Raw genomic sequence first — 17363 nt, forward strand, 5'->3', positions numbered from 1 at the left:
TTAATCTCCCGCTCTGGCCCAGTGTAGGCCAGCTCTATAGGTAGAGAGATCAATGCGCACTTGTCGGGGGTTTTTTTGTGGTTTTTTTACCCTATCGAGGGCCTGATTGTGTTTTAATGGAGAAGTGTGAAGAAATTGACTGTGCAGGCCAAAACAGCTCCACCTGCCAGACCTAGCCCAGTCCAAAATCAGGCTCAGTCAGCTGCAAATACTGTTGCCTCTGTTGCAAAACAACGCATCTCACCTAAAACCAACTATGCTGTCCTTACGCAAATCGTGGTCATGTGAAGGTGTTTTTCTGCGGGCTTGCTTTAAAATACGCCTTGTGACATCGATTCATGCTGGATTTTTGTGTGATCTTGGACAGTTTGTTCCAAATAAATCTCCACTAAAGCTGGAAACTAGAGCCAAGAGTCTAATCTGTGATGTCAATAGGAGACAAAGGCCCTGCTGCTAAACTGATAATGAATTGGTGGTGTGGGTGGGGTGGAGGGGGCGACTCTGTGGACACAGCGCTGGGCGCAGTTTTGAAAGGACATTTATGAGCACTTCCTCTGATTTCAAACTTTCAGAAGCTCTGTCACAAAAAGTGCTAATCTGTTCATCAATCGAAAAAGAATATAAAATGAAGCAGTCGCTGAGCCTCCCACTATCCATCAGCTGTTGCTTGAAATATCTCTGCACTGTCAGAGATGCAAGTTTTTGTTTACTGTGGCATATTGCTTTTGGAGAGTTGTTCAGGTTCACTAGAGTTGCCTAAAAGGGCAAGAGGTGTTTTCAGCGGTCTGTCTGAGTCAGTTTTCTGCTCTCTACAAACACCCTTTCGCTCTTTATGTCTCTCTTACACCCATGCAGAGGCCTGCACACACACACACGGGCATGCACAGGCACACAAAAACACGTGTGCACACTTGCAGACGCTGCCATGTTACTATATTTTCTCACAGTGGAGTGTCTCTGCCCCATGATAATTGTGAATTTAATTGATGCTGTCACATGGTCTGTAATGGGGTTTCAAGTGATTGCAGAGGCTGTGTGAAAGAAACACAGATTTTTCTTGAGGAGAAAAGGCGCCTCAGCAGAGCTGGGATTAAAAAAAGAAAGAAAAAAACGCCCCTTTTCTGATTAGCTTTTCTTCTCCCCTTACTCTCTCGCTGCTGAAATGCAAACTCCCTAACACCTCATGCGGGGAGAAAACGTGACATATACAGCAGCTTCTTCCTCTCTGTTAGGAAATTCCTTCTTGCCCCGTCTTCACCCCGATAACAGCGTAAGCATATGTGAGACCTGGTGTGTTGGTGAACGTGCATATATAATTCACCAGCGCAACAGGAAATGGACCTAGGCTATCGTTCTCATTAGCATATCATTTACATCATCATGAGCATACATAATTCATAGTTAGTGAAATATGCTGGTAATACGCAATTAACATTGCTGTCTGTACTATACATGGCGCTCACACTAGGGCATGGCAGGAATCTATAACATGTAGGCATCAGTGTGAAATAGTAATTAGATACTTTTAGCTCCTGACATGCTGAACAATACCAGTCATTTCTCACAGTAGTGTATACTTAGCGGCATCATTATATTGAATCATTAGCATTCACTGCTAAAAATTGCTCTGCAAAGTGCATTTAAAAGATTCCCCCTGCCTCGGGGCATCTTAAGATATATAAATAAAACAGTTAGTTACCGACTGTCCTGCTATTGATAAGTCCTGAGCCTCTGGGTGCAACATGCGCACACGAGATATTGGAGAAGCGCTTGTAGGAAATCCTCGGTGTGATGCAATGGTGAGAATGAGGTTGTCACATGAAGTTAATTCTTAGTGTGCATGCTTTTTCTCGAATTTTCACTCTTGCAAAGCTTGTTCCTCATTAGCTACAAGTACATTTATTCAGCTGCATGCAGTATTTCTCTTTTATGATAAAACTATACTGCTCAAAAAAATGAAAGGAACATTTTGAAAGCACTTTATTTCTCCATAGAACAATCATGCTGGATATCTATGCCGATATAGACTAAGTAATGTGTTAGAAACAAAAGAATGCAAGTGAAAAAAATGAAGCAATTTAGTCCATTTTACCAAAATTGCATTGCACCAACTCAAAATGGTTTGTGTGGCCTTGACGAGACAACTGATGGTGACCTGGGAGATCTTGTCCCAGTTCTGGATCAGGGCATCACTGAGCTCCTAGACGGTCTGAGATGCAACCTGGTGGCGTTAGATGGACCGAACCAGGGGCCAGTCGAGGTATCAGTTCCTTCATCCTCCAGGATTTGCTGGCATACATGAGGCCGGGCATTGTCATGCACCAAAAACGCAGAACTCACTGCACCAGGGAAGGGTTATGCATCTCATTCTGATACCTAATGGCAGTCAGGTTGCCGTTGCCTAGCCTGCAGAGGTCTTTGTGTCCCTCCAGGCACAAAGTAACAGGCAGCAAAACATTTTCCCAGGCTTCTCTAGACCCTTTCACATCTGTCACATGAACCTGCTCTGGTCTGTGAAAAACACAGTTCGCCAGTGGTGAGCTGAGAATTCTGGTATTCTGTGGCAAATCCTAATCTGGCACCACGGTGCTGGGCAGTGAGCACAGGGCGCACTAGAGGATGTTGGATCCTCACGCCACACTCATGATGTCTGTTTCTGATTGCTTGGTCAGAGACATTCACATCAGTGATCTGCTGGAGGTCATTTTGTAGCTCTGGCAGTGCTACAAAAGGCACAAAGGAGCAGATACCTGTCCTGCTGATTGGTTAAGGACCTTCTACGGCCCTGTCCAGTACTCCTCGAGTAACTACCTATCTCCGGAAATCTCCATGCTCCTGAGACAGTGCTGGGAGACACAGCAAACCTTCCGGCTATGGCACGTATTGATGTGCCATCCTGTAGGAGTTGGGCTACCTGTGCAACCTCTGTAGGGTCCGGGTATCACCTCATGCTACCAGTAGTGACACCCTAGCCAAAAGCAAAACTAGTGAAAAATGTCACCTGTAAAAAACATTCCTGTTTTGGGGCTTGTCTCATTGTTGCCCCTCTAGTGCACCTGTTGTTATTTCATTAACATCAAAGCAGCTGAAACTGATTAACAACCCCCTCTGATACTTAACTGACCAGATCAATATCTCACAAGTTTGAATGAGTCGATGCTACACTGTGATTAAAAAGTGTTCCTTTCATCTTTTTTCAGCAGTGTATTTCACAGCTTTAATAATAATAATGGATTGTATCTATATAGCGCTTTTCAGGACCCCTCAAAGCGCTTTACAATACCACTATTCATTCACTCTCACATTCACACACTGGTGGAGGCAGCTACAGTTGTAGCTACAGCTGCCCTGGGGCAGACTGACAGAAGTGAGGCTGCCATATCGCGCCATCGGCCCCTCTGGCCATCACCAGTAGGCGGTAGCTGAAGTGTCTTGCCCAAGGACACAACGACCGAGACTGTCCGAGCCGGGGCTCAAACCGGCAACCTTCCGATTACAAGACGAACACCTTGAGCCACGATCGCCGTATTTCACAGCTTTAGTTACTGGGTATCTCACAGGCTCTACATACAAACACAAGGTAAACAAATATATAGATAGTATGTATTTTACTGCTAATGGATTCAAGTAGCGTAGGCGTGGACTCGTGGGAAACATTTCAGTGGATCACATTTGGCCTGAAATGTTAGAATCTTAACTGTAATTTTATATGTGACGCAATACTTCTCACTGTACTATTCCTGCATTTCACCACCGTCTGTTTTTGATCCTTGCTTATTATCATAAAGCTCAGTTCTTATTTTGCTCCGCCTATGCGTCTTTCTTCTCCGTGTGCCTCCTGTGTTCTCTTTTTCTGCATTTCACATTGTCTGAGTTTATTCTCGGTATCTCTGTTAGTGTTAGCTTCTTTTTTTAAAAGTTTACTCCCTCATGTGGTTTTCTGTTTTTACTTCAATCCTCTCTTTCCGTGTCTCAAATGAGTTCACCTGTGCCTTGTTATCCCTCGCTTTGTGTGTGTGTGTGTGTGTGTGTGTGTCAGTCTTGGTCTTTTGTCAGGTTGTGGTGGCTTGTATTCCTTGTTTTCCTTCTGCTGTCTCTCTGCTTTTGGATTTCAGTAGTTGATTTTTGTTAAATCAAAGTCGAACAAAAGTTTCTCTTTGTGTCAACAACTGGGTCCTACTTAATGAACTCTACTGCACACGTGATATGTGTGCCTGAAGTGAAAGCTTCACTACTTCTGCAGTAAACAGACACTTCGTTCCATCCCTGACATGCATAGAAGTTGTGGAATAGACAAACACGCGCACACTTGTAGATTCTAAATACACATTTGTATCAAGAATAGGTAAAACACACTCCGTCGCTGCAGAAACACATCACACAGAAAACTCGTGAGCCATGCTTCAAAGTTATAAATAAAAGTGTGCAGATAAAAGGCTCTCTCATGAGTCTGGAGGAATGAGAGAGGAAAGAGGCATGGAGAGGCAGACAAAAGATGAGAAGAGCGTGTGATGGTGCCAATAGGAGGGCCAATTGTAACTGTAAACACACACACATGCCTCCTGACAAGACACTCATCAATAGTTATTAAAAAAAAAGGACTCGGTGTTTTCCTGTGCTTGCAGTCTCCCTGTAGAAATCATTTAGCCTCCGGGTCCGAGCACAGCAGGGGTGAGACAGCAATTAGAGAGTGACTACAGTGCAGGGAGGGAGGGAAGAGGGGAGGGTGAGACAACGAGGGAGAGCAGAGCGAGATTACCATGCAGGACAAAGAGGGGATGATGTGCAGGGGGAAAGTAGGAGAGACTACAGAGAGGGGGATGTACGGCGGCGTTAATGGCGTGAGGATATATGGAGCAGAGGGAGGGAGGGGAAAAATGTAAGTGGTGGAAAGTGAGGAAAGGTTAATGGCTGACAATTGGTAGATGGGAAGAACGTGTGAGACAGTTAAAGGAAAAAGAGAGGAGGGGGAAGGACCACGCGTCTCTGAAGCTGACCTCGCAGCCCGTCGAGGCCTGAAGCGAGTCGGGAGGAAGGAAGACGGGCCGGGGAGACGAGGAGAGGGTTATGAAAAGAGGCAGGGCATCAGTGCAGGGACGTGCAGGGTTTACAACGAGGAAAATACAAGAGAGCAGGAGAGAGAGAGGAGGGAATTGAGGATGCAGTTAAATACCATTTTATTGCAAGCCCCTGTGGAGGCCAGATTTAAATGTGTCTCAGTGCTGAGTGGGTGCAGGATCACATAGAGAAAATAATAGACAGGAGGAGGGAAGGAACAAGGCTACGAGGGGAAAGAAGAGGAAGAAAAGAGGAGAAGCTGTGGAGTCTATTAAAGATGGAATTCAAAGGAAACACAGCCCGCCGTTTTCTTCTTTTACTTCCAATCTCCCTGCTCCCTTTATAGCCCCTGTTTCATCTCGGGATAATGTCGAACAAATCAGCAAAGCAAGTATCTGAATTTAAAGCATCATTCTCCCGGATGTGAAGATGGCAGTATTTTATCTCAGGGAGTGTATGAGCCCCCTTTAGAATACATCCAGAACATTTTTAACTTAATATAAAAATACATTTGGAGGTAACCCCAGAAATATCGGCTAGCATTTGTGTAACCTTAACAACCCATAAAGGAGTGTAACGGCCTAAAATAAAGCAAAAATTAGAGCTGGGGATACTCCATCACTTGAGGTTAACCCTACAAGGTTAGTCGGTGTCAGTGGTGAGAAATACAGTGAGAGTTTAAGTGGTGGAGTATGAAGGGAAAAAGGCTGTGCAGGAGCTGAATTCATGATTATGCATAGCCCAGTGTGAGCTCTGTGACCGTGACCTTGAGCTAATATTTATGCTTTGGCCTAGACTGTGCGCTCCACTTCTCCCCGTGGCCCTGAAGGAGCCCATGAGTCAGAGAGCTGAGGGCATGGGCAACAGTGGAGGGCAGAGGAGGCTAAAGAAGAGGAGACGACACATGACTGAAAGGAACTGAGTGAGAGAAAAGAACAGGAGGTAGTTACAGTGAAAGAAGTCATCCTGCTGTGAACCTGTTGGCTGCTCAAATTTGATTTTTGCACCTGTAAACCTGTAACATTAACACATTACTAATATTAAAGCATTAAATTAAAAAAGCACATCTCTATTCATGTGAACATTAATGCTGTTTGTAAATGAGGTTGTTGCATGAGCACTGAATTTTAGCTTCCTTAGCCTAGATGGCCACGTTACTGTTAAAGCTGCCATCCCCAAAATGTCTTACACATTTCCTCACAATCAGGACATTCATTTCTACAGTAACTGGCCACACACGAGTCTACTCCAGTCAGGTTTTGTTGACCTAAAAAGAAAATGAATCACTTTTATCGTGTGCCAAACAAGCCCACAGCTACTCAAGCAGCGCTGTTGGTCTGTAAAGAAGATAGACTGTAAGAGTTGTAAAATGTGGGTCCATGATATGTTTAAGACTTATATACACTGTATAAAGAAGATTCGAGCAGCGTCTGGGTCTGAAAAGTCAAACCAGTTCAAAGTGCTTTAACCTCCTAGGACCTGGCGTCCACATATGTGGACATCACATTTTGGGTTATCTAGACCAAAATACTCAATTTTGCCCTACATGGGCCTGATATCCACTTACGAGGACATTATACTGCTACTGTTCTATCAAAATTTTAAACAAATATCCTCATATGTGGTTCTTATTTTTCTTAAAAACAAAAATACGGTGAAAAAAAAATCTGGTAATTCTTTGTTTTTACATTCATCGGGCCCCAATCAGCCCAAATATCAAAGAGAAATTGAAAATGCATGAGCTTTAATGACTAACATTGGACAAAAAACAACAAGAAAAAAATTCCCAAGAAATTCTGGGAAATTGATTTTTCCATCTCAGTAAGCTCACTCCTAATACATTTATGGTCTAAATTGCTAGTTCCAGCATGATGCTTGTTTTTGGAAAGTATAGTCAGTTTTAGAGCAAAACATAAAACATAAAAAGGTTACACTGTGGGGTGTGGTTTCTCTGCTGCATGGTTCAATTGTGACTTCATTTATTTAGTTGAATCCACACATCACTTGTGACCTAATGTCTTTCAAAAGACATTATGGCAGTGGCAGAAACGCTGAACTTTGAGACTTCAAAACAAGATTTTCTTATAGCTACACAGAGAATTGTAGTTAATAGCAATTAAGATTTGTCTAACGTGTTTGGAAAGAAAAGCTACTGAACGTCTTTAAGTTAACTTAAAGACGTTCAGTCGCTTTTCTTAGATTACCATGACCTCAATGACTGAGAACCTACACAGACAACTAAGATTCAGTTAATTTAAGGCTTGAAAACTGTATAACTGTATTTATTATGTGATTTGTGATCAAACAAAAAACAGATCTCCACGTGCATTTCTTTGAATACTTTCTCTTTATTGACGCACAGCTGGTGTGAAAAGGCTGTGAGGCGGGCAAAAGGCTCGGTTACAAAGGCTCGGGGGTGCATGGCGAGGGCGTGTCAGGAGATGAGATTAAGGTCGGCGTGTGATACGCAGGAGGCCATGGGAGGGAGGGCAGAGGGAGCAGGTTGGAGCTGGCCACAGATGGGAGAGGGGAACAGAGGTGAACGAGGAGGAAGATGAGAACAGCACAGGAGGGAAGATGAGGATAGAATCACACAGGTGCACTCATGTTACTTTTTTTAATGCATCCTGAGTAGCAAGCCTGAACAAACGGGCATTTTCTCCCCCAGGTCTTCCCTAAAGACATGCAGTTAGTGGGGTTAGGTTAACTGGTGATTTGACTTCTTAGATGTCTTAAAATATGCCAGTGCGCCTTTGAACTGGAAACCTTTTAATTAGGGATGCAACGATACCAATTTTTTCAAACCGATACGATACCGATACTTGGATCTGAGTACTTGCCGATACAGAGTACAAAAACCGATACTTCTACCACACACACACACACACACACACACACACAAATGCAATGAATTGGAAGACAGGTTTTATTTTATTCTCTGCCGATAAAAAATAAAATCTTAATAAAAATGACCACAAAAACATTTCAAGTGAAAAATAAGCACTTCTCTTAAATTATTGCGGAGTCTCCACGTTGTAATTTAACAAAATATCACTGAACTATTGGCACTGTCCCGAGCTTCTGTTTATTTATTATATTTCATATCGCAGCTCGAGTATGCTGAGAAGACGGTGCAATCCTATGTTTTCCACGACCGGCATTGGCTGGTCATCCAGAGCGATAAAATGAGTCAGAGCCTCTGTTATTTTAACTGCTCGTGGATTTTCTCTTGACATTTTTCTTCGCTTTTCCAAAACCTGAGTTAAAGTTGGCTGTTCCGGTCCACACTGCTGACATTTTGCTTAGCCTAGCTACAGCAGCCTCCAGTTTCTCTTTTTTATCTGGAGCCGCCAGTCTCACTAGCCTAACCCTGTGCCTGTTTAGCGTGGGATGTCCCCCTAGTGGCCAATCTAAAAAACTACAACAGAAATTACAAGCCACCCTCTGATTAATGAAATAAGTTGGTATCGGTTCATGGTATCGGTTAACTTTTACGAGTATGAGTACACACACATTTTATAGTATCGGCCCCGATACCAGTATCGGTATCGGTGCATCTCTACTTTTAATCTAACTGGTCAACTAGCTGGTTACATACCAAACAACACATACACTTTAGAAGCTATATTGTATCTCCTGTTTCTGTTACTGGTATATCTTAAGAGCAATTGTGAGAACATCATGTATTATTCTTAAAAAAATTATGCTTTCTATGTATATTGAGTAAACGAACACTTGACTAACACCTGATTCTCGTGGTGCAGATACATCATCTGTATCTCAGAGAAAAACGCAGGGCGCTATCAATATAGTAAAACTATGATTCAACTTATTCAAGTTTTCTTGTGATATATTCTTTATTGATGTGTAAGACATTGTCAGCCATTCCTCAGGCAATCCTTTCAGCTCGACACCAGTAACTGCAACAAACATGATGATAAACAGAGCTTGAAAATTCCCTTCATTATTGCCCACTTTACGCACACACAAATGCACGCAGACTCCTTGGTCCCAAGTTGGTAAAAGCCATTCCTCTTGGCAGTGGCACGCGGTGGCATATATGTGGGCGATTTGCCCTTTAAATGTACAGCACTGAGTTAAGCCTCCAGTGGCCTTTTCCAAGCTCGTCTCCCTCGGCTAAAAAATATGATGTGAAGTATACAACACTAGAGTGGAGCACTGAAGCAATAAAACACAAACAATCATCTGACTAGCCGCCACACACACTCACATACACGCACTCTCGCTCTCATACATCAGCTGATTATGATAATCAAAAGTGGGATTTGCATACTCCGAGGCTAAAAGCACAGTTTTGTCCTGAATAATGTATTGCGGAGGAAGACAACAGTGGCGAGATGCATTGAGGAGCTTATCGTGCTAAAGGAAAAGTCTAATAATGATGAATAATAAATGCTCTGTTAGGAAGTGTGCGAGCAGGAGGAAGTGTGTGTGTGTGTGTGTGTGACAGAGGACTGTTCTGCGTTCTTCGAGGCCACACAGCATGCCCTCCAGAGACAGATTATATTAGATCAAACGGGAACAGGGCAGCGTGTCCACACCACAACCGAATTAACGCGCCGACTGACACTAACCAAACTTCAATGCACAATCGATGGCGGATCGATGCTAAACAATTAACTGCGGCTTCTCATGACGTGTTTGAACCTCATTTCGGCGCAAGACAAACAGACAGGGAGCCAGAGGGGACTCGTTTCAATACCGTCTGACATGTTTCCTGAGAGCGTCGAACAAAAAATGGAGAATTTCCACGGATTTGATTGAAAGTTCAGCCGGAATTTCAAACCCGTCTCCATGCGAAGGTTTCGCCTTCTGAAGTTGCGAGTGCTCCTGAGGGTCTCGCTGTATGCTGCTCACATTTCTGGGAAGCGGGCTGGGTCTTGTGTTTGAGTGCCTCTGCATAATTGGAAGGTGTTCTTATGTGTGTCTGCATTGATTAGAGAGGAGAGCAGGGCAGCCGAACGAGCGCTGTGTAAATCGGCACGCACCTGGATGCGTGTGTGTGTGTGTGTGTGCGCGAGGCCCACCGGGTGAAACACTGCCTGCGTTCTTGTTGTGGCTGCGGTTGTTTTATGCTATTCTAATGGTTTGCTTGAGACTAGTAGCGGGTGTTTTCTCATCATGACAATTATTGGCTTTGTGGGGATTCTGGCTTACAGTTATGGATAATTAACTTGTCTTATTTTTGTTATTGTTTGGTTAAGACTCACAAAATAATTGCTGCAAATGTGACGGGGCAAGGCACAAGCAGTTGTCTTGTCAGGTGATATGACCGAATTACAATAAAACAGCATTTTTTGCCAGATTATGTAATCCCCCCCAGTTTGGTAATAATCCCCCATCAATCCACTGTTAGGCATGTGGACTAGGTGATAGTTGTGTTCTTCGACATGCCTGCATTTACATTTACAATACAGTGTTATTATTAACTTAAATATAACACAGAAATGTCTATTTGGTTTATTTTAATACGGTCAGTGATTTATTAGGGATTATTAAGGAATTATTACATCCCGTTTGAATCCACTAATGCCCGGTTATACAACTAGGGCATCATGTGTTTGTTTAGCTAGTTATGACGCTATACTGCATATCTGATCTGTTGTAGCCTGATCTGATCTGATCAGGCTACAACATAATCTGACATAATTCATTCTTATGTTTGTCATTTTGAATCTGATTTGTCGGTGTGTGACGCTGGTAACAACTGTGCATTTAAATGCTGCTGGTGTAAAAACACATTTTAGTGGGTGATGATGTGGTGATGGCTTATTTTATTATGGATTAGCAGGAAAAACCCCACAATAACTTAGACGTCAACAACAAGAGACAACACGGTCCTGAATTTAGAGGCTTTTATTAAATGAAATTGGTTGAACCAATCAATCGTAAAGATACTCCCTGAGGATACTCCTCACAAAACTTGGAATTATTCATAAATTCAGAGTCATTAAATACATTGCCACTTATCCTTACTTGGTCCTCAGTGGTGCAGTCATCAGATTACACATAAAAATTACATTTTCATAAATTAAAGCTGGTGTAGGCCACATGATTGTTTGATGTCACTGTACAAAAAAACAGAAAAAGACTTCCTGCACACCAGCTGTAAGCGCTGACATACTTTAGCACGTATAAAGCAAAGACAAACACGCCCATGTGTGGTGGGGCTTAGAACAAACACATTAGATGGGGCGGCTGCAGAAGTAGGGCTATCCATTTTCAATTTTCTTTTTGGTGTTTTGCTTCCCTTCCTTAAATCTACTGCAACTTTAAATAGATTAAAAAAACATGGCCCAGTGTGTCCCACATAATACATCTTCAGATCTGTTAAATTTGAATCAAATTGGAAATGTGGATTCTTGATTCATATTCAACACACGCGCACACTGTAGTTTGCAAGCACATAATTTAACCTGCATGGGAGGTGCGCCAGAAGAAAGCTAAACAAAATGTTTGCCAGTGAACATTAAAGCAAAGACCAGGCCTTTTGGTATAAAGCACTCTGGACGGCCACATTCAAAATTGAGCTGTTTGGCCACAGTAACAGAAGACATGTCTGGCACAGATCAAAGACAGCTTTTCAGGAGAAGCGGCTCGTGCCAACTGTGAAGCATGATGGTGGAAATGGGATGGTTTTGGGGGTTGCTTTGCTGCCTCTGGGACTGGGCAGCTTGCAGTCATTGATTCTACTATGAATTCTCCATCATATGATTGAGCGCCTGAAGATTATGTGAGGCCATCTGTCTGAAAGTTGAAGCCGAACAAGAAGTGGAACCTTTCAATGGGATAATGATCCAAAATGCACAAGTAACTGCACCAAGACAAGGCTCAAAAAGAAAAAAATGTGTTATGGGCTGGCCCGGTCAATACTTTACAGATTTAAATACCAAATGTCCTGCAGCTCAAGGAGTTTTAAGAGAGTTGTCAAAAATAGTTCTGCACACCGATGCTGCAGACTAGTGGGCAATTACGCAAAACAGAAGCATTCATATTAAAGAGAGCAAAATATTATCTATATAAATGACTCAAAGGCTAATTTTTATTTTTCTGTGTATCACGGATGATTGAATAGGACAGACCAGGCCTGCTAAGCCTGTGTTCACATGCAGTTTGTGCTCTGAATGTATTTTATTCTTTTGGTTTACTTGGGCTTTGCTCTCCTTTGTCGTCTCACAAGCAGAGATGGAGTTGCATTCCTCTCCTCTTGGGACTGACAGCTAAGACACCTGATGATTGCAGAGCCATCAACGCTTACTGATTTGAGTTATTAGTGCTTTGCAGATGCTGGCCTTAGCCCTGCGCTGTGCTTTAGTAACCTTCCCACACTTCCTGGCCTTCCCTCAATGGTTTCTTCTCTCTCCAGGTCAGTCACCACAGGCTCTCAGTGGCACACAAACACAGACTCACACACACACACACACATTTTCTCAGTCAAGCCTTGGCTCGCTGTCCACTCTGCGCTAGAACTGTGCCAAGTGGAGGTTCAGCCAGGGCACAAGGAGACTCGCAGTCATTACACCTCTTTCTTTAAAGTTACTGGGGCCGGCACACTCACATACTCACCTGGAAGGCCTTTTGGTAAAACGGTCACGTATAGTAAGACACACATGCACAGTTGCGTGCACACATAAATGCTTACACATTCCCTCAAGCAAAACTAATGATATTGCGGTGGTAGGTAAGCTGGCCACAAGGCATAGTTTCATTTCAAACGGGCTCTCTGAACTCATGTGGGCTCTGTCCCAAATTAATTTTTCTGACGTTTTCCCTGATCGGCCCGTTTCTTTAGACATCTCTCCGAATCGGTGGGCCTGCTCCAAATCGATTGGCCGACCCTCTACCCTCTGCCCTGCTTGACACTGGCTCAGTCTCAGCTGCCCCCCTCCCCACTCACCCACCAACGGTCACCCCTCCCTTTTTACCCTCACCCAGCCTTGCTGCAGAATTTGACTGCTGGAGCAAGGGTGGTCCCATAGACCTCTGGCTCTCTTGAAGTCACCATACACAAGATGAATAGTTTCCCCTCTTACAGCTTCAACAGGAGACTGGTAGGTATTCTCACACCTGCCTGCGTGACCTTGCAGACGTTTCCCGATGTGTTTGGGAATTGAACCCCACTGCCAATCACAGGGCTCGGTGGTGTACGCCTATCGGCATTTCACGTGAGCCGCCACCTGATTTCCTGCACTTTATCTTTTTTTTTCTATTACTGTAACCTAACCACCATCTTAGCCTCAAAGCACACAAGCACAGCACACACACTGAAGTTGTAGGGAATAACATCCACATTCATTAGGCTAATGCACAGCTGTGGAAAAAACACATTTTCCTGGTGTTTTTATGATTTATTGTGCAGCAGAAATGTGAAATTGTGTATACGGGATATTAGTTATTTAAGTGATTTAGAGGTTGGCAGAGAGTACTTTTCCTCCTCGCTTCATGATTTATGGTTATTGCAAAAATGTGAAATTGAGTATATGAGTATAAGCATATTACCTTATGATAATATAAGTAATTGAAGAGATTTAGGAGTCTGGGGAGGCTGGGTGTTGCATACACAAGAGGCGGTGAAGAAAATGGGAATGGCAGCTTATCAGGCTGAAATCATTCTGCAAGCAGAGGTGACACAACAGTAAATTTGGCTTTTGTGGCCAGTGGCTTCATATTGTTTGGCTCTTGATATATTTGATGGTATATCAGAGGGATATGAAATGTACGAGTTATGAGATGTCATATCATTCTGATGTGTGATAGCCAGTTGTGTTATATATAAAATTGTTTGGTTATTTTCACACGTCTCTGTAGCCATAAATTAGCCATAGCCATTATGTGGTTAAACACATTCCCTTATTCTACTTTCCTATTAATCTTGGAAGAACAGATAAGGGTGAGAGGTCAGCCTTAAATGGATTTGGTTTCCTTAGGCTCGTCTCTCCTGCTTCAGAATGACTCTGAGCAGTGCTTTCAATCAGTGCTGCCACCACTCACTGTGGTAATGATGGCTGGGGCTTCATTAAGAAGCTCGTTAAGTCCCCTCGTTAAGCTGCAGGGCCGTTAAGACTTTGATTGTTAATGGCTCTTCGTTAAGGGGAGTGAGGAACCGGGCTCCCGTGGTGGTCCCGACCAGCCGGGTGTTTTGGCCAATTGGCCCCAGTTGGCCTCCTTAGAAGATGAGAGGAAACCTAAATACTGTGTAGGTCATAATTTAAACACTTTTTAATGAACTTTTGAGACCCTGACTGCAAAAATACTTAATTTGTTCAAACATCAAAACCTTTTGAACCTGCAAATTTGCACTGGTGATGGACTAAAACAAATAATTAGATCTGGAAAAGAAGCGAAGAGAAAATTAGTTTGCATATAAACCAGTGCCACAACAATGTCTTGGCCCATTGTCAGCCGTGTGGATGCAGATTTTTTTTAAAAGACAGTGATTAGTAACGTGTCTTTATAATTAATCTTTTGCCTCATTGGTGCTTTGCACAATTTCCTCGTGTCATTTTGAAATACACTGAAAGTGAGGTGTGCACCAGTTTGCCTGAATGTTTACAACACTGCCTCTAATAGGGTTGCTATATTGTACCGAGGGTATGAGGTACATGGAGAGACCATTTATCTGCTTTATTACTATAGGTGGTGCAATAACATATATTTGAGTTGGGAAATCTGATCTCAAGTGGTGGCTGGAAGTTCATCCATATGGATGCCATGTATGGAGTGTGTTCGACAGAAATGAGACATGCCATAATTGAATTTGCACGGTCAGGTCCTAATTGGGTTGTAAATAATGTGCCTTGTCAGAGTTTATGTAGGTGTTTTGTGAGCTCAAAAGCAGAAAGGCAGTGAGGAACCAGGTTCTGAAGCAAAGGTAAAATCAGGCGGGAGCCCAGGGACAAGCTTTGTAGTGAAAGACTGGTAAAGAGCTTGTGCTTATGGGCAGGTAGAGATAAGGAGTGGCTGAACTGATTAAGGGGAGTGACAGGCTAGTCATATAACTTGGGAACAGCTTTCGTCACAATAGCATAGGTGTAGTAAAAGGTGTAAAAAAAAAAAGCATTACTTATGGCCCGATTCATTTTAGCACCTTTATTTTCAGAGTCGTGAGACTGTGGCTTCTTTCATACTGTAACTCATTGAGATACTTGAGTGAAACTGAGGCATCTTTAATGTCATTAGCAGCTCTTGAGCTTTTCATGCTGTGACTACTCAGAGTCTGCTGTGAAAGAGGCCCATTCAATGAAGGTTAGTGGTGGGAAGTGAAAGTGGGTAAAAGAGAACATAATTAATAAAAGTAACATGATGATTCATTATTAAGATGTTAAGAATATTAAACACTCACTAAATTTTTGAAATTTTTGCAAATGTCAGCAGCGAGTTGCATCATAATCAACTTGCCTCCTAAATGTCTCTGTTCTGGGACTCTACTCATCCATGTGCACAGACAGAAAGCCAAAAGTAGGGAGGCGTTGGTAAGAGGCCATGACGAATGGAAACAGGGATCCTTGACAACAAATATGGCAGTAATATGACTAAAATATAATCATACACAGCATGGAACTGAAATGTAGAGGTGGGTTGCAAAGCAGCTTGCAGATGTTCATCACCTATAGACAGGTTAAAGCAGTTTAAATAAAGCCTGGTATCAGTTGGTATCAGATCATGTAGTCTAGCACTGAGGTCAGCTGATGTTTCTTGATAGTGTGCTTCAGCTAATGCTATATTCAGGGTTTTTTTTGTTTCTTTTCTCAGCCCTGAGCAGCTGCCACTCCTTACACTTGGTCTCTTGGACAATCACATCAAAATTACTCAGATTACTTGGTCCTGGCTACAGGGGCTACATGTTATTTGTAATGTAAATTCTAAACCCCAACAAGGACATATGAGAGAAATATGTCGGAAGTGATCCTTTTCCATCATGTCCTGTCACAAATGACTGGTCATCCAATTTCAAAGAGTTGCAAGAACCCATACATATACATGTTTCTAGTCAACCAGGCATTTGACTGGAGGTAGAAGGAGAAAATGTGCTGGGCCCCCAGAGACAATGAAGACAACATAAATAGTCAGCTGGACATGCAAATGTGACAGACGTGAATGTTGATCTGTCTTGTCTGTCAATCCGTTTGCCCAAGGCAATCAATGTCCGCGTCATACATAAAGGAGCACGTCTCCTATGTGATAACTAAAGTAGCTTAGAGGAACTAAGCTAACATGAAGATTTTAAGCTAGTTATTGAAGGCCTTGCATTTTCATTTATAGGTCCATGAAAATGATAACATTCAGGAGAGCAGTGCATCTGTGTCTAGCTTGTGCATTCTGCTCACGCAGCGCTGTCTCATGTTGGTGGGTGTGCCTTTAGATTTTCCAATTTATGTTGTCATTAAAATACGCAGATCTTCTGAAGGTGAAGTGCTGTTTAACTTTGTGCCATGCTGTTTAATTAGCTTTAACTTTTAACTGACAGTCTAGACTTATGACTGCCGTCTTATTTATGAATAAGCCTTGTAACGTGCTTATCGTTTACCCCCCATGAAGCTGGCACATCCACGTCATTTCCCCCCCCACTTGAAAAATAGCAATCCTTAAAGTAGATGAACATTTCGATTCGCAGTATCCATTCTCATTTCATTTAGCAAATGTGCTTAGCTGTTGCCACGCAACAATGCTTTCCTGAGCTAAACCCACCCATCCCCTCCCCAGTCGCCTCTCTACTCTCTCCTTTCCATCTAAAGTCACAATGTCACACTTTCTTGCGAGCGGGGCCTAATTTAGCGCTCTTTTTTTTGGTCACAGTTTCTATTCGATCCACGTAGGTGTGGGGGTAATGAGATTGAATCTTGATGTGCTCACCACATCCCGCTGGCTTGTCTCTCGTCGGGCGCGGAGGACAGTGTGGAGCCTTCCCTGATATTACCTCTCCCTGCATGAGAGGACGCCGGTCGCTCTGCTGCTCTGCCATCCCGCTAGGCGCTGATCCAATAAACCTCAAAACAGGGCTGCGATCGATACTGCGTGTCCCATTGCCATACAAACTCCACCCTCACTTATACACACCTATTAGTTACAGAATAATTGATAGACCTACTGTTTATTATTCCTTTGATTTGGTGCTTTCATTAAATAGCCAAGGCGTTGCATGTGCACAGACTAGTAAACTCTCCTCTTCCACAGCTGCTGGGAACTGAATGGGGGCTTTAAGCGTGAGTACTTGAGCATGTGTTCTGGATAGCTTTAAGATTAAGGAGATCCAGGTTCATAACTGCTCATACTGCAGGAATAGA

The 17363-nt window shown here is 43.0% G+C and overlaps 1 protein-coding gene across 2 annotated transcripts in view; it reads left to right on the plus strand.

Moving 5' to 3' along the window:
• Window positions 1-17363, plus strand: part of cdh24b (cadherin 24, type 2b) — a 170563-nt gene that overhangs the window by 61528 nt on the left and 91672 nt on the right. The window lies entirely within an intron of this gene.

The sequence above is a fragment of the Neolamprologus brichardi genome, chromosome 18, assembly GCF_056152115.1.
Source record: "Neolamprologus brichardi isolate AB-2024 chromosome 18, ASM5615211v1, whole genome shotgun sequence".
In the NCBI taxonomy this organism is placed as follows: Eukaryota; Metazoa; Chordata; class Actinopteri; order Cichliformes; family Cichlidae; genus Neolamprologus; species Neolamprologus brichardi.